Source organism: Hyla sarda, chromosome 5 (genome assembly GCF_029499605.1).
Source record: "Hyla sarda isolate aHylSar1 chromosome 5, aHylSar1.hap1, whole genome shotgun sequence".
NCBI classification, from domain to species: domain Eukaryota; kingdom Metazoa; phylum Chordata; class Amphibia; order Anura; family Hylidae; genus Hyla; species Hyla sarda.
The window spans coordinates 135,515,410-135,536,306 of NC_079193.1; the positions used below are offsets into that span (position 1 = coordinate 135,515,410).

Genomic DNA, 20,897 nt, shown 5'->3' on the forward strand with positions numbered 1-20,897 from the left:
GCCAGGACCGAAGTAAACTTCGGTCCCGGCAGTTTTAACCCTTACAGCCGCGGTCGGAAGTGACCGCGGGCTGTAAGTGTTATGACAGAGGGAGCTCCCTTTGTCTCCTCTGCAGCACCCCACATCGCGATCGCGGGGTGCTGTGTGTGGCCGCGGCTGGCCGGGAGTGAAGTTCACTTCACTCCCGACAGTTTAACCCTTACAGCCGCGGTCAGAAGTGACCGCGCGCTGTAAGGAGTTCTGACAGAGGGAGGGAGCTCCCTCTGTCTCTCCTGCAGCACCCCGGAGCATCGTGGGGTGCTGCTGCATACCCCAGGTCTGCCCTGGGTATTGCCTGTAGGACGTGCCAGAGGCACGTCCTGATATGCTGCCTGCTAGTGAAAACTGGCAGGCAGCATATAACTGCAATGCTTTGGAATACTAAGTATTCCAAAGCATTAAAAAGTTTAAAAATAAATAAATAAAATAAAAGTGTAAAAATAAATAAAAATGTAATAAAAGTGTAAAAAAAAATAAATAAATATTAAAAATACATTTATTAAATGAATCTAATAAAAAAAAATGCATAATGTGTAGGATCGCATTGGCGGACATCCGCAGCATGTAATATGCTGCGGATGTCCACCATGTGATCCTACACATTATGCAGCAGTCACGGTAATGAGCTCGCTGCTGCGGCCGCTGGGTAGCTTTGTGTGTCCACTCATAGCGGCGAATTTCCCGCCGGTAGTCATGAGCGGACACACTGAGCTACCCAGCCGCAGCAGTGATGGATATATTCGCCATGAGCGGGTGCTTATTCCCACAACATGGCGGATATAGTCTGTCACAGACAGACGCGTTATACTGCCAGCCGACCAAGGACCAATCAGAGAGGTCCCTGGTCCAGCCAATAACTTGTAGGGGTGCGGTATTTAAATGGGGTCACTTGTGGGGGTGGGGGTACTGTTCTGCCCTGAAAGCCAAATGGCGCTCCTCTCCTTCTGAGTCCTACCACGCGGCCAAGGAACCATATATGGCTAAAGCGGGGGTATTTCCGAACATGGGAACAAGCAGCTAAATAAAATATAGGGTGCATTTCTTTCAATATCAGAAGTGATGTACAAAAATATGCCCCCCAAATGATGCATTTGTGAAAAATTGCAAATTTCGAATTTTTAACACTGAATTTGTAATAATTCCTGCCAAAAAACTATGGTGTTAAAATACTCGCTGTACCCCCCTAGCGAATACCTTGAGGGGTCTAGTTTTTAAAATGGGATCATTTGGGGGGGGGGGGGTGTTCCTATGTTCTACTACCTTTTAATTTCTGCAAACCTTGCATAGCACATAAAAAAAGATGTACTTTTCACATTTTCAAAATTTTCAAAATTTCAAGTTAATTTGTTAGGCTTCTAACTAATTTAAAATGTTAATTAAAAACAAAAAAATGACGTCAAAATAAAGTAGACATCTGAAAGTATAAGTTTCATAAACTATTTGGTCAGTAAGTATAAATATATGCAACCTATTAGTGTTAAAATAGCAAAAAATCTTTCATGATTTTTTGCATTGTAAAAAAAAACTACAAATGATATCGGCTTACTTTTACTATGCACATGAAGGACAACTTGTGACAAAAAAACAATGTCAGAATTATCGTGATTGGCAAAACGTTACCAGAGTTATTCTCTAATAAAGACAGACATCCCCGATTTGAAAAAACAGGCCTGGTCTTTCAGGGAGGTACAGGTTTATTTGCATTGGTCCTTAAGGGGTTAAACATAGAAACATAGAATGTCTCGGCAGATAAGAACCATTTGGCCCATCTCATCTGCCCAATAATCAGAATCCTTTCAATAGTCCCTGTCCTTATCTTATATGAAGGATAGCCTTCTACTTATCCCATGCATGTTTAAACTCCTTCACTGTATTTGCAGCGACCACTTCTGCAGGAAGGCTATTCCATGCATCCACTACTCTTTCAGTAAAGTAATACTTCCTGATATTACTTTTAAACCTTGCCCCTCTAATTTAAAACTATGTGCTCTTGTGGTAGTTTTTCTTCTTTTAAATATGCTCTCCTCCTTTACCGTCTTGATTCCCTTTATGTATTTAAAAGTCTCTATCATATCCCCTCTGTCTCTTCTTTCTTCCAAGCTATACATGTTAAGGTCCTTTAACCTTTCCTGTTAAGTTTTATCCTGCAACCCATGGACTAGTTTAGTTACTTTCTATCCATGATATTACTATGGAGGGGAAAGGAGAGCACTTTCAAGATGGACTCTGGACGTTGGCTGCATGTTTGTTTGTCTCGTTTATTGGTCCATTAGTCTCCCCCTGTCTGTCGGTGATGTCTTATGTTGTTTTTACAAGCTATACTCATTTACTGGCCCATAGGGCTGACAATGTTTATTTTTGGTTGAATCTAACTCCAGGATTCGGCTTATCAGACAGACGGTTTGATTACTCATTGGCCGATCCTCCTTCAATGGACACTTGTATTGGGACTATGTACTATGCAGTTTTCCGGTTCCAGTTATCATGTGCTTTATACCCTTAGTAGCTCATTGAGATACACGTGTACGCTCCTTATTATCCATTACTGTCAAATGGCCTGCAAACCAATTTCGGACATTTTCTCGGTATGTGCAGTCTAACTTAGAGTGTATGTGCCTTATACTACTGTTGTTCAATTTCTTATCAATAAAAAAAATGGTCTTTCAAAAAACAAACGTATATGAATTATGACACTAAGACTGGACAGGGAGTACCGTACAACTACTGACAAAGAGGTTCTGCAGCACCCTAGGTGTGTATACAACAACCCTCTACAGAGACTATAAAGAACCCCCCTATACTTCTGCACATCTAACAAACATTTAAAACTTATAGTGCAAATAACGTAGGGAATTCATTAATTGAAATAGAGCTTACGGAACACCTGAAACCATGATACCGCGGACCACCACTTAGGTCTCTTTGTTAAACTCTCGCCAGAGATTCAGCCAGGCACGCGATATCCATATCTGCCCACATGACCTGGAGCAAGAGCCGGACAGATCACGTGAGCATCCCCTGCACCGTAACCAAAGCCCCAGGTAACTGGCCCGAACCCCCTGCACCAGCTACTCCAAGCATACACCAAGCTTGAACAGAAGAGCCGTGGCTACCTGCCGGCTCCTGAATCCCACCGCTGCAGCAGGCAGAGCCAGCCTGTGGCCACCCTCCCCATATACTTTACAACCGCAGGTGGAGGGCAGCCAGTATCCTACATGAAGCAGCCAGCGGCTGCCAGAACTCTGAGCCCGCGCCACCTGACATAGGACCGGACCAGTGAGACTTCGATAGCAAGAGTGGGTTTGGTTGCAAGAGCTTATGAAAATGGCAGGAGATTCAAATGCCAGAGTCCCCGCCTGACACAGCCATCATCTGCAAAACACGTACACCCCGCCAGTGACAAAAGACGTAGCGTATTAGCTCAGCCAACAGTGAGGCTTTTATGTACACTCTGCCCCTCTCACAAATACAGGTAAACAAGTTAGCCTTCACACTTAATAGTTTGGATATTTACACATGTGGCGATACCAAATATGTAAAATATTATTTTTTTTGTAAAATGGGAAAATAAGGGTAATTACTTTTTTTGGGAAAAATTAGGCAAGATGGTTTTATATAATTTTAGAAAGGGGTTAAAGGAATTATTGACAGAGAAGGGGTTAAAGGAATGATTGGCAGAGAAAGGGGTAGAGGAGACTTTTATATGCAATCATTAGACTGTATTTACTGCATAATGCTATGCCTATGGCATAGCATTACACAGTGTGATCAGGATCCACTGATATAGCCAGGATACATCAGTGAATCAGTTATCGGCAGCAGGTAAGGGGACCCTCCTTCGTCTTTTTAGCTCACAGAATCACAAGATGATTGCGGGGGTTCCGTGATTCCCTCAGTGGCGGATCTAGGGGGAGGGGGCAATTGCCCCCCCCCCCCCCCGAGATTGCTGCCCCCGCTCCCTAGCATGGTGGAGCCGAAGCTGTAAGCTCCGGCTCCACCATTCACTAACCCAGTGTTTTTCAACCTCTGTTCCATAGTGTAAGGTGTGTCGCGGGACACAGGGATGCCTCTAAGTCCCTGCGGCCCTGTGTTTACTTTAAAAACGCGGGGACCGCCGGGAGGTAGCGCAAGCGGGGACGTCACTGACGTCCCATGCGTGCACCCATAGCAACAATCGCAGAGGACCGGAGCAGCGAGGAGGACGCGCCCTGTCAACTTGGTGTTACCAGCGGCGCGTCTCCTTTGGTGTTCCAAGCACCGCTCCTCCGGTCCCGGGACCTACTTCTATAGCCGGACCGGAGGAGCGGTGCTCGGAACACCGAAGTGGGGCAGTACACAGGCATACAGCCTTCAGTAATACACTGTATGGCTGAAGGCTGTATGTCTGTGGGGGAACTGCACCTAATGTGGGGGGACTATACTGGGCCTAATGTGGGGGGGACTATACTGGGCCTAATGTGGGGGGACTATACTCGGCCTAATGTGGGGGGACTATACTGGGCCTAATGTGGGGGGACTATACTGGGCCTAATGTGGGGGGACTATACTGGGCCTAATGTGGGGGGACTATACTGGGCCTAATGTGGGGGGACTATACTGGGCCTAATGAGGGGCGACTATACTGGGCCTAATGTGGGGCGACTATACTGGGCCTAATGTAGGGCGACTATGCGGGGCCTAATGTGGCGCGACTATGGGGGGCCTAATGTGGGGCGACTATGCGGGGCCTAATGTAGGGCGACTATGCGGGGCCTAATGTGGGGCGACTATGCGGGGCCTAATGTGGGGGGACTGTGCGGGGCCTAATGTGGGGGGACTGTGCGGGGCCTAATGTGGGGGGACTATGCGGCGCCTAATGTGGGGACTATGCAGGGCCTAATGTGGGGGGACTATGCGGGGCCTAATGTGGGGGGGCTATGCGGGGCCTAATGTGGGGAGACTATGCGGGGCCTAATGTGGGAGGACTATACAGGGCCTAATGTGGGGGGACTATACTGCCAACCTAATGTGGGGAGACTATACTGCCAACCTAATGTGGGGGGACTATACTGCCAACCTAATGTGGGGGGACTATACTGCCAACCTAATGTGGGGGGACTATACTGCCAACCTAATGTGGGGAGACTATACTGCCAACCTCATGTGGGGAGACTATACTGCCAACCTAATGTGGGGGGACTATACTGCCAACCTAATGTGGGGGGACTACACTGCCAACCTAATGTGGGGGAACTATACAGGACCTGATGTGGGGGAACTGCAACCTAATGTGGGGGAAAATAAGATATATGCAAGATAAGATATATGCAGTGTGCATAGGAATTTGTTCATATATATATATATATATATATATATATTTTTTTTTACTATAGTCCGGTCCTCCAAGGAGACAAGTGCAGTAAGTACTGAGTGACAGTGAGACAGATAAATAGATACTGTGCAGTGCATTTTTTCCCTTTTTTTTTTTGCTCGTCAACCTCGGTAGCGGTGCCCCGCGAAAAAAAAATTTTCCGAGTTGTGCCCCGACCCGAAAAAGGTTGGGAAACACTGCACTAACCTTACACACACGCTGTGAGTATACAGCGTGTGAGCTGCGGGGACGAGATCCACTAAAGGCCGGCGCAATGACGTCACATCATCGCGTCGGCGCCTGGAGGACCCGTCCCCGAAGCCTGCATACTGTAAGTAAGGGTATGCTCAGGGTCCAGGGGATTATGGAAACAGGATATGCGCCACTGTTAGGAGGAGGGGGGTCAGAGGAAAGGGAATATTTAATGAGGGTCTGCAGGGCAAAGCACAGGGGGCATTATATGTGAAGAGCACATGACAAGGGGGCCCCCTGTCCTGTGCCCGTCACATATAATGCCCCCTGTGCTGTGCCCCTCACATAATGCCCCCTGTGCTGTGCCACACATATAAATTATATGTGTGGGGCACACAGCACAGGGGGCATTATATGTGTGCATATAATGCCCCCTGTGCTGTGCCCCTCACATAATGCCCCCTGTGCTGTGCCACACATATAAATTATATGTGTGGGGCACACAGCACAGGGGGCATTATATGTGTGGGGCACAACACAGGGGGGCATTATATGATATAATGCCCCCCTGTCCTGTGCCCCTCACATATAATGCCCCCTGTGCTGTGCCCCTCACATATAATGTCCCCTGTGCTGTGCCCCTCACATAATGCCCCCTGTGCTGTGCCACACATATAAATTATATGTGTGGGGCACACGGCACAGGGGGCATTATATGTGTGGGGCACAGCACAGGGGGGCATTATATGATATAATGCCCCCCTGTCCTGTGCCCCTCACATATAATGCCCCCTGTGCTGTGCCCCTCACATATAATGTCCCCTGTGCTGTGCCCCTCACATAATGCCCCCTGTGCTGTGCCACACATATAAATTATATGTGTGGGGCACAGCACAGGGGGGCATTATATGATATAATGCCCCTTGTTATGTGCCCCACACTTATAATGCCCCCTGTGCTGTGCCCCTCACATATATTGCCCCCTGTGCTGTTCCCCTCACATATATTGCCCCCTGTGCTGTGCCCCTCACATATAATGCCCCCTGAGGGGACAGGACATGGGGCTTTATATGTGAAGGGCACAGCACAGGGGGCATTATATGTGAGGGGCGCATGATGGGGGTATTATATGTGTGGGACGCATGATGGGGGCTTTATATATGAGGGGTGCATGATGGATGCTGTAATGATTCGGCTTACAGGTTGTGGATCCACTGTGTCAGCGAGGGATTGGCGTGGACCGTGCTGGTGGACCGGTTCTAAGAGGCTACTGGTGTTCACCAGAGCCCGCCGCAAAGCGGGATGGTCTTGCTGCGGCAGTAGCAACCAGGTCGTATCCACTAGCAACGGCTCAACCTCGCTGACTGCTGAGAAGGCGTGGGGCAGAAGGACTAGGCAGAGGCAAGGTCAGACGTAGCAGAAGGTCGGGGCAGGCGGCAAGGTTCGTAGTCAATATGGATAGCAGGAGATCAGGTAACACAGGCTTGGACAACACTAAACGCTTTCACTGGCACAAGGCAACAAGATCCGGCAAGGGAGTGCAGGGGAAGTGATGTGATATAGCCAGGGAGCAGGTGGAAGCCAATTAAGCTAATTGGGCCAGGCACCAATCATTGGTGCACTGGCCCTTTAAGTCTCAGAGAGCTGGCGCGCGCGCGCCCTAGAGAGCGGAGCCGCGCGCGCCAGCACATGACAGCCGGGGACCGGGACGGGTAAGTGACTTGGGATGCAATTCTCGAGCGGGCGCGTCCCGCTGTGCGAATCGCATCCCCGCCGGCAATGTCAGTGCAGCGCTCCCGGTCAGCGGGTCTGACCGGGGCGCTGCAGGGAGAGAGACGCCGTGAGCGCTCCGGGGAGGAGCAGGGACCCGGAGCGCTTGGCGTAACAGTACCCCCCCCCCTTAGGTCTCCCCCTTTCTTTGTCCGGCAACTGCTTCCCATGGGATGAGGACACCGGGAGTGATTGAAGGGTTTCCTCAAAGGCAGGCCGTACAGCAGGAGTGGGAATGGGGAGGGAGGGCAGGGGTGAAGCATGGCACGGGACAGGGTGTCACCAGGACGGGGGCCATGAGGAGGCAAGGCACAGTCCAGATAAGCCTTGGGGGGACCAGGTGTACGAGGAGGCACTGAGGCTTGCCTGACGGGGCTGGGAGGGGGGGGGAGAGGCATTTCTTATGGCAAGCAGAGTCCCAGTTCTTGATCTCCCCGGTGGTCCAGTCAAGGGTGGGAGAATGAAGCTGGAGCCATGGCAGACCGAGGAGGACCTCAGAGGTGCAGTTGGGAAGGACGAAAAATTCAATCATTTCGTGATGGGGTCCAATGCACATTAAGAGGGGTTTTGTGCGGTAACGCACGGTGCAATCCAATTTAACTCAGTTGACCGCGGAAATGTAGAGCGGCTTGACGAGACGGGTCACTGGGATGCAGAATTTATTCACTAAAGAATCCAGAATAAAATTCCCAGAGGCACCAGAGTCCAAGCAGGCCACGGCTGAGAGGGAGGAGTTGGCAGAAGGAGAAATCCGCACGGGCACCGTGAGACGTGGAGAAGCAGACTTTGAACCAAGAGACGCCACACCCACGTGAGCTGGGTGCGTGCGTGCGTTTCCTAGACGTGGAGGACGAATAGGGCAATCCACCAAGAAATGCTCGGTACTGGCACAGTACAGACAAAGATTTTCTTCCCTACAGCGATTCCTCTCTTCCTGGGTCAGGCGAGACCGATCCACTTGCATGGCCTCCTCGGCGGGAGGCCCAGGCGTAGATTGCAAAGGATACTGTGGGAGAGGTGCCCAGAGATCTAAGTCTTTTTCCTGGCGGAGCTCCTGATGTCTCTCAGAAAAACGCATGTCAATGCGGGTGGCCAAATGGATAAGTACTTGCAGGTTGGCAGTAATCTCTCGTGCGGCCAGCACATCCTTGATGTTACTTGGTAGGCCTTTTTTAAAGGTCGCACAGAGAGCCTCGTTATTCCAAGATAATTCGGAAGCAAGAGTACGAAATTGGATGGCGTACTCGCCTACAGAAGAATTACCCTGGACCAGGTTCAGCAGGGCAGTCTCGGCAGAAGAAGCTCGGGCTGGTTCCTCGAAGACACTACGGACTTCAGCGAAGAAGGACTGGACTGTGGCTGTGGCAGGATCATTGCGGTCCCAGAGCGGTGTGGCCCAAGACAAGGCCTTTCCTGAAAGAAGGCTCACTACGAACGCCACCTTAGACCGTTCTGTAGGAAACAAGTCCGACAACATCTCCATATGCAAGGAACATTGAGACAAAAATCCACGGCAGAGTCTAGAGTCCCCATCAAATTTGTCCGGCAGGGACAAGCGGAGGCTAGGAGCGGCCACTCGCTGCGGAGGAGGTGCAGGAGCTGGCGGAGGAGATGGTTGCTGCTGTAGCAGAGGCAGAAGTTGCTGTAACGTGGCGGTCAACTGCGACAGCTGCTGTCCTTGTTGGGCAATCTGCTGCGATTGCTGAGCGACCACCGTGGTAAGGTCAGCGAGACTTGGCAGCGGCACCTCAGCGGGATCCATGGCCGGATCTACTGTCACGATTCGGCTTACAGGTTGTGGATCCACTGTGTCAGCGAGGGATTGGCGTGGACCGTGCTGGTGGACCGGTTCTAAGAGGCTACTGGTGTTCACCAGAGCGGGATGGTCTTGCTGCGGCAGTAGCAACCAGGTTGTATCCACTAGCAACGGCTCAACCTCGCTGACTGCTGAGAAGGCGTGGGACAGAAGGACTAGGCAGAGGCAAGGTCAGACGTAGCAGAAGGTCGGGGCAGGCGGCAAGGTTCGTAGTCAATATGGATAGCAGGAGATCAGGTAACACAGGCTTGGACAACACTAAACGCTTTCACTGGCACAAGGCAACAAGATCCGGCAAGGGAGTGCAGGGGAAGTGATGTGATATAGCCAGGGAGCAGGTGGAAGCCAATTAAGCTAATTGGGCCAGGCACCAATCATTGGTGCACTGGCCCTTTAAGTCTCAGAGAGCTGGCGCGCGCGCCCTAGAGAGCGGAGCCGCGCGCGCCAGCACATGACAGCCGGGGACCGGGACGGGTAAGTGACTTGGGATGCGATTCGCGAGCGGGCGCGTCCCGCTGTGCGAATCGCATCCCCGCCGGCAATGTCAGTGCAGCGCTCCCGGTCAGCGGGTCTGACCGGGGCGCTGCAAGGAGAGAGACGTTGTGAGCGCTCCGGGGAGGAGCAGGGACCCGGAGCGCTCGGCGTAACAGATGCATTATATGTGAGGGGCAAAGAATGGGGGCATTTTATGTGAAGGGCACAGCACAGGGGGCATTAAATGTGAGGGGCACATGACAGGAGCGTTATATGTGAGGGGCACAGCACAGAGGGCATTATTATGTGGGGGGAACAGGACGGGTCATATTATATGTAGGGGCACAAGATGGGGCATTATTACTATATGTGAAGGCACAGAGTGTTTTGCCTTTCAGAAGTATAGTGTACATTATGAGGAATTTCTGGGGTGGTACGTTTTTTAGGGGCCACAATACATTACGGTATTTTACTCAGAGGGTAGTTACAGCACAGCAAGTTATATTCAGAGAATGCACTGTGTGGTAGTATTAGATTTAGAGGGCACAGTGTGTGTTAGTATTATATTCAGTGGGTACAGTGTGTGATAGTATTATATTTAGAGGGTGCAGTGTGTGATAGTATTATATTCAGAGGGTGCAGTGTTTGGTAGTATTAAATTTAGAGGGCACAGTGTGTGGTAGTATTATATTCAGAGGGTACAGTGTATGGCGGTATTATATTCAGAGGGTACAGTGTGTTGTATATTCAGGGGGTACAGTATGTCAGAATTATATTCAGAGGGTGTGTCAGTATTATATTCAAAGAATACAGTGTTTGGCAGTATTATAATAATTATTGTTTTCATATAGAGGATCAGAATGCGTTGACATAGTGAGGAGACGTCTGGGCATGAAGTTCTGCAGAGAGAAGATTTAGCTGGAACAAATCCTGGCGGTATGTACCAGCTGAATTAGATAAGGAAAGACTATAGAGAAGACATCACCTGTAATCACTGATATCATTGTGTATTCTCCTCACAATAGAGAAGACGTCACCCATAGTCACTGATATCATTGTGTATTCTCCTCACTATAAAGAAGAAGTCACCTGTAATTACTGATCTCTATAGTGAGGAGAATACACAATGATATCAGTGATTACAGGTGACGTCTTCTCTATAGTGAGGAGAATACACAATGATATCAGTGATTACAAGGGACATCTTCTCTATAGTGAGGAGAATACACAATGATAAGACGTCACCTGTAGTCATTGATATCACTGTGTATTCTCCTCACTATAGAGCTTTAGCACTTTCCCATTCTGTGGCAATTGGTATATTTGATTATTATTCTGACATGTGAACATGGCCTAAGAGTCTTAAACAAGGTTGGACTGTATGATACATTTAATAATATTGTAAATTCCGTAATCTTATTTTCTGTCCTCCAACACAAAATACTCTAATAGTGCCCCTCCCGAGACTCGACTCTGGATCCGCCCCTGGATTCCCTCTGAGTTATCGTAGATGTTTTACTTTCACTTTACATGCCGTGATTGATCTGTTTTGGATGTGTTCCAAATTACCACTCTAAGTTGATGTCCTGAGCCAAATTAGATAATACGTGCACGGAGAGAATAACTCATGCTGACACACCCTAGGTCAAAATGGTTTATTGTATTGTGTACACACAACATATATCCTTCAGTAGGGCGTAGCATGTTAAGTAAGCATTCTTATTGGTTAGCAGACTAGTTTACGTAAGCATTGCTTATTCTCTCTGTGCCAAAAGGGGATGCTCACACAGGGCGTGATACAGAATGTAACTCCCATTTTAGAAGAATGATCTTAATTTTATATCTATTATCCATACCTGCTACTATGTGCTCCCGACCAGGCAGTTTGCCTAGACACCACCACTTCACTCTTGACTTTCCTGGCGGATTCCGGTTACAAGGTATCGCAGCAGAAACTCCAACTTTGTCTTCCTAAAGTGGTTTTCCTAGGTGGCTGCATCAGCCATGGAGCCAAACACCTTAAGTACCAAAGGCGTAAAGCCATCTCGGATATCCAGGTACCGGACACTCCACACCAGGTTTAAACTTTCTTGGGCCGCATCTCTTACTGTCGCCCATGGATACAGAATGCCTCACTACTCATCCCTGTATGACTGCATTCCCAGGGATCCTGGAAAACCCTTCTTCCTCACCACAGATGCTGTTCGCTCCTTCCACTCACTCAAGGCCTACATCTTCTCTGTACCGGCACTGGGCATTCCAAATTATGCCCTCCCCTTCAGGCTCTATGTGATGGAAAAACAAGGCCACACCACAGGTGTCCTCACCCAAGCTCATGGAGGCCGGAAAAGGCCCTTGGGGTACTAATTTAAACGTTTTGAGCCTGTGGCCCGAGCCACCCCCTCTTGTGTTAGAGCTGTGCACACAGCCAGTTCTCTCCTGGATGTCACCTCTGACAGTGCTTGGACACCCTCTTACAGTTCTGGCTCCTCATGACATCTCCGCCATTCTCCCACAGACGCAACCACGGCACCTCACTGTTGTTCATCACCTACGGCTCCAGTGCAGCTTACTGCTCCAAGACAACACCAACATTCAACGCTGTAACATCCTTAACCCAGCTGCACTTCTTCCTCTTCCAAGGGGGAAGTATGAGCAGGAGGAATGAGAAAACAAAATTGGCCTCACGACAGAAGAAGTACTTCAAGAACCAGACCTCTGGGCTTTCACAGAATCCTTTTATGGCAGGGAACCACATGACTGCCTCACATTGATGGACACTGAAGTCGGACCACCTCCTACAGTGCAAGATACACCCTTGGAAAACCCAGCCCACGTGCTGTTTGTGGATGGCTGCCGGGTTGGTTTGCTGATGACAAGGGCAGGCACCATTCTGGCTTTGCAGTAACGTCTGAGCACCAAGAGTTGCACATGGAACAGTTACAGCCAGATCAGTCTGCCCAAGAGGCTGAATTACGGGCTTTGACACAATCTTGAAAAATGGCGCAGGATACACGCAAGCGGTAGCGGAATTATTGTCAGCAGTACTACTGCCAAAAAAGGTAGCGGTGAACAAGGTCAGGGCCCATACCAGAACAAACACCACTGAGGCGAGAGGGAATGGACTGGTGGATCAAGCAGAAAAGAAGGTGGCAGTGGGAGAGAAAGAAGTGGACGGGAAAGGAAAGGAAGAGACTACTGTCTGTTTGATGGCAACCCCACAAGAGAATCCACGGCAAGTCTCAGAAGATGCAAGAACAAGAAGGAAATGTGGAATAAGAGAGGAGCATCTCAGGAAGGATCTGGACTATGGACTCAAGAGAAGAAAGTGGTAGATAGACTAAATGGAATTCTAAAATAAAAACTGCTCAAAATGATGAGAGAGACAGGCATGAATTGGGTGCAGAGTCTACTAATAGCTCTGTTTAGTGTAAGGCACACCCTCAAGCCCCTACACAAATTAACTTCATATGACATACTGTTCAGGTCCAGTCCTAGACTAGGGGTCTATTACCCACAACAAATGCAGTGGAAATATGAGTCAATGGCCAAACATGTTGCTGAAATTAACAAACAACTGTCTAACATACATGGTGAAGTCTTTGTTTCCCTTCCAGATCCTGATCTTGAAGGCTCACATTCCCTTAAGCCGACTGGGGACTGGGTCTTGACAAAGAAACATATCAGGAACTCTCTTAAACCTAGATATGATTGTCCGTACCAGGTTCTGTTACCCACACCCACCTCTGTCAAGTTAGAAGGGAAGCCCACCTGGATCCATGCATATCATTTGAAGAAGTTCAAGAGGAAGTTCAAGAGTAGTCTGGTTCCAGAACAATAAATTCCCCATGTTATTTGTGTGGTTACTGCCATAGTATAGTCCTCATCCTATGTGTTCTGGGGAAATAGCTCTTCTCTCACAGCCACCTGGGATTATAATATATGTCAGGTCATGACCTCTCCTAAGGGTACTGCTCCATATAAGGGGTCTGTGTACTATATGTGTGAGTCAAGAGGTCAGTTCCAGCTTCTTTCGATCCACAAACACACACACACATATATATATATGTGAAATAGGGGTCCCGAGGGGGGTCCCCGACGAGTTTACAGCCCAGGGTCAGGTGAAGGCAGGGTTTGATTCCCTCTTTCCTATAATTCCAGTTCCTTAAACGTAGGTAGGGACAGGTAAATTGTTATGGATAATAGATATAAAATGAACATCATTCTTCTAAAATGGCGGTTACATTCTGTATCACGCCCTGTGTGACCATCCCCTTTTGGCACAGAGAGAATAAGATGCAATGCTTACGTAAAGTAGTCTGCTAACCAATTTGAATGCTTACACAATGTGCTACGCCCTACGGAAGGATATATCTTGTGTGTACACAATACAATAAACCAGAGAATCATTTTGACCTAGTGTGTGTCAGGTGAGTTTTTCTCTCTGTGCACGTATTATCAAATTTGGCTCAGGACATCAATCTAGAGCGGTCATTTGGAACGCATCCAAAACAGCGTCTTAACCTCTTAAGGACGCAGGTCATACCTGTGCGCCCTGCGCCTGGTCCCGGTATATAATGCGGGGTCATACTGGGTCGGTCCCGGTGGCTAATGAAAGTCGGGACCCTGGGCTAATAGCGTGCAGCACCGATCGGTGTGGCACGCTATTAACCCTTTAGACACAGCGTTCAAAGTTGATCGCAGCGTCTAAAATGAAAGTGAAAGCTTCCCGGCAGCTCCGTCGGGCTGATCGGGACCATCACGGTGAAATCGCGATGTCCTGATCAGCTAGAACGTGGGCGTAGGTCCCCTTACCTGCCTCCATTGCGCCCCATCGGCGATTGATTCCTCCAAGCCTGAAATCCAGGCTTGAGCAATCGACCGCCAATAAAACTGATCTTTGCAGTGTCAATGCATGGCAATGATCTGTGTAGCAGATCAGTGTGTGCAGTGTAATAGCCACTAGGGGGGCTATAACACTTAAAAAAAAAGTGGGAAAAAAAAGTTAATGAAGATCATTTAACACCTTCCTTAATAAAAGTATGAATCACCCCCTTTTCCCATTTAACTGGTTGCCGACGAAGGACGAGCCAGCTCGTTCTAATCAGCGAGTACTTGCCGCGTTAGGGCGAGCGTCTTCGTCCTGAAGATAAACTGTCACAGCATGTAAACAAGCTGTGAGAGTGAAGTGACATCAGCTGATTGTCACAGACATCGGCCGTGGGACCCCCCCCCCCCCCCCGTGGCTGGCCCCGCCCCCCGATTGCTGTGATTGGTCAATCAATCCAGATTGAGCAATCACAGGAAAGGCAGTTGAAAAAACTGCCTTTCACAGCTCCGATCTCCTCAGTGCAGGGAGATCTGTGAGGAGGCCAACAGCTGTCTGGGCATGCTGGGAGTTGTAGTTTAGCAACATAAGGAGGCTCACAGTTTGCAGAAATCACTACATGGTGACAATCAGCTGTCCAAGACAGGTTTGGAGATCACTGTGCAGTGGTCTCTAAACTGTGGCCCTCCAGATGTTGCAAAACTACAACTCCCAGCATGCACGGACAGCAAACTGCTGTCTAGGCATGCTGGGAGTTATAGTTGTGTGCCTCAAGCTGTTGCATAACTACAACTCCCAGCATGCCCTTTGGCTATCAGTGCATGCTGGGAGTTGTAGTTTTGCCACAGCTGGAGGCACTCTGGTGAGGAAACACAGAGTTAGGTAACAGAACCTAACTCAGTGTTTATCCACCAGTGTGCCTCCAGCTGTTGCAAAACTACAACTCCCAGCATGCACTGACAGACCGTGCATGCTGGGAGTGGTAGTTTTGTAACAGCTGGAGGCACCCTGGTGGGGAAGCACTCAGTTTGTCTGTTATCTAACTCGGTGTTTTCTCACCAGTGTGCCTCCAGCTGTGGCAAAACTACAACTCCCAGCATGCAGGGTCTGTCAGTCCATGCTGAGAGTTGAAGTTTTGCAACAGCTGGAGGTTCCCCCCCCCCCCCCCATAAACCCTTACACAGTCTCTCTCCCCCCCCCCCCCCCCATAAAAATTCAAAATGTCTGGTACGGCATTGTTTCCAAAAAGGAGCCTCCAGCTGTTGCAAAACAACAACTCCCAGCATTGCCGGACAGCCATTGACTGTCCAAGTATGCTGGAGTTTTGCAACAGCTGGAGGCACCCTGTTTGTGAAACACTGCTGTAGGGTATTTGTGGTGGCAGAGGCAATTGTAATGCTTGCATCCGGGTCCACCCCTATGCAAATCCCTAATTTAGCCCTCAAATGTGCATGGTGCTCTCTCAATTTGGAGCCCTGTCATGTTTCAAGGAAATGGTTTAGGGACACACATGGGGTATTTCCATACTGGGGAGAAATTGCGTTACAAATTTTGGGGGTCTTTTTCTCCTTTTACCCCTTAAAATGGAAAAGTTGGTGTCTACACCAGTATGTTAGTGTCACAAAAATGTATTTTTTTACACTAACATGCTGGTGTTGTCCCATACTTTTTATTTTCACAAGAGATAAAAGGAAAAAAAAGACCCCAAAAATTAGTAACGCAATTTCTTCTGAGTACGGAAATACCCCATATATGGGCATAAAATGCTCTGCGGATGCACAACAAGGCTCAGGAGTGAGAGCGCACTATGTACATTTGAGGGATATTGTGAGACTTAACACCTCACAGGTTTTTGACAAATTTTCTGTAAAGTTGGACATGAAAATAAAAAAAAAATGTTTTCACTAAAATGCTGGTGTTACCCTAAATTTTTTATGTTCACAAGGGGTGATAGGAGAAAACTCCCCCCAAAATTTGTAACCCCATTTCTTCAGAGTATGGAAATACTCCATATGTGGATGTAAAGTGCTCTGCGGGCGCACTACAATGCTCAGAAGAGAAGGAGCTCCATTGGGATTTTAGAGAGAATTTGGCTGGAATTGAAGGCCATGTGCGTTTACAAAGCCTCCATGGTGCCAGAACAGTGCCCCCCCCCCCCCCCACATGTGACCCCATTTTGGAAACTACACCCCTCACAGAATGTAATAAGGGGTACAGTGAGCATTTACACCCCACAGATGTCTGACAGATATTTTGAACAGTGGTCCATGAAAATGAAAAATTTACTGTTCTAAAGATCTGTCAAACGCCAGTGGGGTGTAAATGCTCACTGTACCCCCTGTTACATTCTGTGAGGGGTTTAGTTTCCGAAATAGGGTCACATGTTCTGGCACCATGGGGCTTTGTAAATGCACATGGCCCTCGACTTCTATTCCAACCAAATTCTCTCTCCAAATTCTCTCTTCTGTGACCTGTAGTGCGCCAGCAGAGCACTTTACGTCCACATATGGGGTATTTCCTTACTCGGGAGAAATTGGGCTTCAAATTTTGGGGTCTATTTTCTCCTATTGTCCCATGTGAAAATGAAAAATTTTGAGTAACACCATCATTTTAGTGTTAAAAATATAATGTTTCATTTTCACGTCCTACTTCAACGCAAACCTGTCAAACACCTGTGAGGTGTTAAGGCTCACTATACCCCTTATTACGTTCCCGGAGGGTTGTAGTTTCCCAAATATTGTGCCATGTGTTTCTTTTTTTTTTTTTTTTTTTTTTTGCACCATGGGAGCTTGCTAAATGCAACATGTCCCCCCAAAAAACATTTCAGCAAAAATCACCCTCAAAAATCCCACAGTTGCTCTCTCCCCTTTGAGCCATATTGCGAGCCAGCGGAGCACTTTGCGTCAACATATGAGGTATTTCCTTACTCGAGAGAAATTGGACTACAAATTTTGTGGGACTTTTTCTCCTTATAACCCTTGTTAAAAATGAAAAAAATTGGGCTACATGAACATGTTATTGTAAAAAATGGAGATCTTCATTTTTCTCCTCCACTTTGCTGCTGTTCCTGTGAAACACCTAAAGGGTTAACAAACTTCTGAATGTTCTTTTGAATACTTTCAGGGGTGCAGTTTCTATAATGGGGTAATTTGTGGGGTATTTCTCACAGAAAGGCCCCTCAAATCCACTTCAAACTTAACTGGTCCCTGGAAAATTCAGGTTTTGAATTTTTCGTGAAAATTTTGAAAATTGCTGCTATACTTTGAAGTCCTCTAATGTCTTCAAAAAGTAAAAACATGTCAACTCTACGATGCCAACATAAAGTAGACATATTGTATTTGTGAATCAATATATAATTTATTTGGAATGCTCATTTTCCTTACAAGCAGAGTGTTTCAATGCTCGAAATATGCCAAATTTTAAAGAAATTTAGGGATTTTTCACCATGAAAGGATGCAAGTAAAGACGAAAATTTACCACTGTGTTAAAGTAGAATATAAAAAATATTTCAGAATCAGAATGAAAGGTAAAAGCATCCAAGAGTTATTAACCCCTTAAGGACGCAGGACGTAAATGTACGTCCTGGTGCGGTGGTACTTATCGCACCAGGACGTACATTTACGTCCTGTGCATAACCGCGGGCATCGGAGCGATGCCCGTGTCATGCACGGCTGATCCCGGCTGCTGATCGCAGCCAGGGACCCACCGGCAATGGCCGACGCCCGCGATTTCGCAGGCGTCCGCCATTAAACCCTCAGGTGCCGGGATCAATACAGATCCCGGCATCTGCTGCAGTGCGCGATTTCAATGAATGATCGGATCGCCCGCTGCGGGGATCCGATCATTCAGAACGCCGCAAGGAGGTCCCTTCACCTTCCGGCTCCCGGCGTCTTCTGCTCTGGTCTGAGATCGAGCAGACCAGAACAGAAGATGACCGATAACACTGATCTGTTCTATGTCCTATACATAGAACAGATCAGTATTAGCAATCATGGTATTGCTATGAATAGTCCCCTATGGGGACTATTCAAGTGTAAAAAAAAATGTAAAAGTAAAAAAAAGTGAAAAATCCCCTCCCCGAATAAAAAAGTAAAACATCCGTTTTTTCCTATTTTACCCCCAAAAAGCGTAAAAAAAAAATGTAATACACATATTTGGTATCGCCGCGTGCGTAAATGTCCGAACTATTAAAATAAAATGTTAATGATCCCGTACGGTGAACGGCGTGAACATAAAAAAAAAAAAAAAGGCCAAAATTGCTACTTTTTTAATACATTTTATTAAAAAAATTATAAAAAATGTATTAAAAGTTTTTTATATGCAAATGTGGTATCAAAAAAGTACAGATAATGTCGCAAAAAATGAGCCCTCATACCGCCGCTTATACGGAAAAATAAAAAAGTTAGAGGTCATCCAAATAAAGGGATTATAAACGTACTAATTTGGTTAAGAAGTTTGTGATTTTTTTTAAGCGCAACAATAATAGAAAAGTATGTAATAATGGGTATCATTTTAATTGTATTGACCCTCAGAATAAAGAACACACAGCATTTTTACCGTAAATTGTACGGCGTGAAAACAAAACCTTCCAAAATTAGCAAAATTGCGTTTTTCTTTTTAATTTCCCCACAAAAATAGTGTTTTTTGGTTGCGCCATACATTTTATGATATAATGAGTTATGTAATTACAAAGGACAACTGGTCGCGCAAAAAACAAGCCCTCATACTAGTCTGTGGATGAAAATATAAAAAAGCTATGATTTTTAGAAGGCGAGGAGTAAAAAATGAAAACGTAAAAATTAAATTGTCTGAGTCCTTAAGGCCAAAATGGGCTGAGTCCTTAAGGGGTTAATGCATACACTGACAGTGGTCAGATTTGCAAAAAAAGGCTGCGTCCTTAAGGTGAAAATGAGCTGCGTCCTTAAGGGGTTAAAAAACCCAACTGTGTAAATAAAAATAAACATATGTGGTATCGCCATGTGCAGAAATGTCCACGCAAAAAGATTCCAAAGTACAAGATAGCGTATTTTTGTACCTATAAAAACTTCAGATCACGGTGCAAAAAATTTGCCCTCTTACCGGCCTGTACGGGGAAAAATAAAAGTTATAGGGGTCAGAAGATGACAATTTTTAACAATTTTTTTCCTGCATGTAGTTATGATTTTTTTTTTAAAGTAATATAAAATCAAACGTATATAAGTAGGGTATCATTTTAACCGTATGGACCTTCAGAATTAAGATAAGATGTCATTTTTACTGAAAAAATGAACTGCTTAGAAACGGAAGCCCCCAAAAGTTACAAAATTGCATTTTTTCTTCAATTTTGTCGCACAATGAATTTTTTTCCTGCTTCGCCGTAGATATTTTGGTAAAATGACTGCTGTCACTGCAAAGTAGAATTGGTGGAGCAAAAAATAAGCTATAATATGGAATTTTTAGGTGCAAAATTTAAAGCGTTATGATTTTTAGAAGGTGATAAGGAAAAATGAAAATGCAAAAATGGAAAAACCCTGCGTCCTTAAGGGGTTAAGGTTTAATGACCGGTAGCGGTGGCATCGCTTCTGCCAGGATTCCCAGCAAGAAGCCGACACGCAGAACAGTGAGTGTCAGCTATTATCAGTAACCAGACACTCACTGCTAATGAATTGCAGTGAGTGTGTGGCTACTGCTAGTAGCCGACACTCACTGTTCTGAAGCAAGCGCTGCTCCTTCGCTCTCTTCAAAGCTGCTTAAGGATTGGTCCTTAAGTACCAGGACATAAGGGCGTACCTGTATGCCCTTGGTCCTTAACAGGTTGAAGCCAAAATGGACTGTGCTCTTAGGGGGTTAAACCCAAAAAATACAAGCAACTTGGCCAAAAATGCATATTCCATTCTTCAGGCTTTCAGGTAGTGTTATCTCACACTGCGCAAAATACGCTGGACAGCGGGAAATACACTGCATATTCTCCTATAAGCAGACACACAGACTGTGACACATAGGCCCACCTCCAAACCTCACTGCGCACACAGGGCTGCCATTGGGTTGTGTTACGCCGAGCGCTCTGGGTCCCTGCTCCTCCCCGGAGCGCTCGCGGCGTCCCTCTCTCTGCAGCGCCCCGGTCAGAACCGCTGACCGGGAGTGCTGCACTGACATTGCCGGCGGGGATGCGATTCGCATAGCGGGACGCGCCCGCTCGCGAATCGCATCCCAAGTCACTCACCTGTCCCGGTCCCCGGCTGTCACATTCTGGCGCGCGCGGCTCCGCTCCTTAGGGCGCGCGCGCGCCAGCTCTCTAAGATTTAAAGGGACAGTGCACCAGTGATTGGTGCCTGGCCCAATCAGCCTAATTAGCTTCCACCTGCTCCCTGTCCATATTACCTCACTTCCCCTGCACTCTCTTGCCGGATCTTGGTGCCTTGTGCCAGTGAAAGCGTTTAGTATTGTCC

General features: G+C 47.2%; 1 protein-coding gene across 1 annotated transcript in view; it reads right to left on the minus strand.

Annotated features, from left to right (window-relative positions):
• Positions 1–14,809, minus strand: part of GRB10 (growth factor receptor bound protein 10) — a 395,303-nt gene extending 380,494 nt beyond the window's left edge. Inside the window, exon 1 of the mRNA XM_056520328.1 lies at positions 14,761–14,809. The gene's annotated coding sequence lies outside the window, so the exon portion shown is untranslated. The remainder of the gene's footprint in view (positions 1–14,760) is intronic.
• Between the last annotated feature and the right edge of the window lie 6,088 nt (positions 14,810–20,897).